This window comes from Nomia melanderi, unplaced genomic scaffold (genome assembly GCF_051020985.1).
Source record: "Nomia melanderi isolate GNS246 unplaced genomic scaffold, iyNomMela1 scaffold0014, whole genome shotgun sequence".
In the NCBI taxonomy this organism is placed as follows: Eukaryota; Metazoa; Arthropoda; class Insecta; order Hymenoptera; family Halictidae; genus Nomia; species Nomia melanderi.
The window spans coordinates 6,352,661-6,353,615 of record NW_027475130.1 but is presented as its reverse complement, the minus strand read 5'-3'; positions in this window follow the sequence as shown (position 1 = coordinate 6,353,615).

The window sequence follows — 955 nt, the reverse complement described above, 5'->3', positions numbered from 1 at the left end:
GTCAGGGAAAAATCCAATATATATCTGGTGATATCTCGGGTCCTATTACAGATAGCGCAATAAATCAAAGTGCATTACCTGTAGGAGGCCCTGGCGCATGAATCTGTGCAGCGGGAACGTCCTCGGACCTCCAGGGGCCGAGAAAACCACAGTCTCATGGGGCCGGACACTCAGGGTCAGGGAAAAATACAATATATAGGTGGTGATATCTCGGGTGCTATTACAGATAGCGCAATAAGTCAAAGTGCATTGTCTGTAGGAGACCCTGGCGCATGAACCTGTGCAGCGGGAACGACCTCGGACCACCAGGGGCCGAGAAAACCACAGTCTCATGCGGCCGTTCACTCAGGGTCAGGGAAAAATCCAATATATATCTGGTGATATCTCGGGTGCTATTAGAGATACCGCAATAAACCAAAGTGAATTATCTGCAGGAGGCCCTGGCGCATGAATCTGTGCAGCGGGAACGTCCTCGGACCTCCAGGGGCCGAGACAACGACCGTCTCATGGGGCCGGACACTCAGGGTCAGGGTAAAATCCAATATATATCTGGTGATATCTCGGGTGCTATTACAGATAGCGCAATAAATCAAAGTGCATTGTCTGTAGGAGGCCCTGGCGCATGAATCTGTTCAGCGGGAACGACCTCGGACGACCAGGGGCCGAGAAAACCACAGTCTCATGGGGCCGGACACTCAGGGTCAGGGGAAAATCCAATATATATCTGGTGATATCTCGGGTGCTATTAGAGATAGCGCAATAAACCGAAGTGAATTATCTGCAGGAGGCCCTGGCGCATGAATCTGTGCAACGGGAACGACCTCGGACCACCAGGGGCCGAGAAAACCACAGTCTCATGGGGCCGGACACTCAGGGTCAGTGGAAAATCCAATATATATATGGTGATATCTCGGGTGCTATTACAGATACCGCAATAAATCAAAGTGCATTGTCT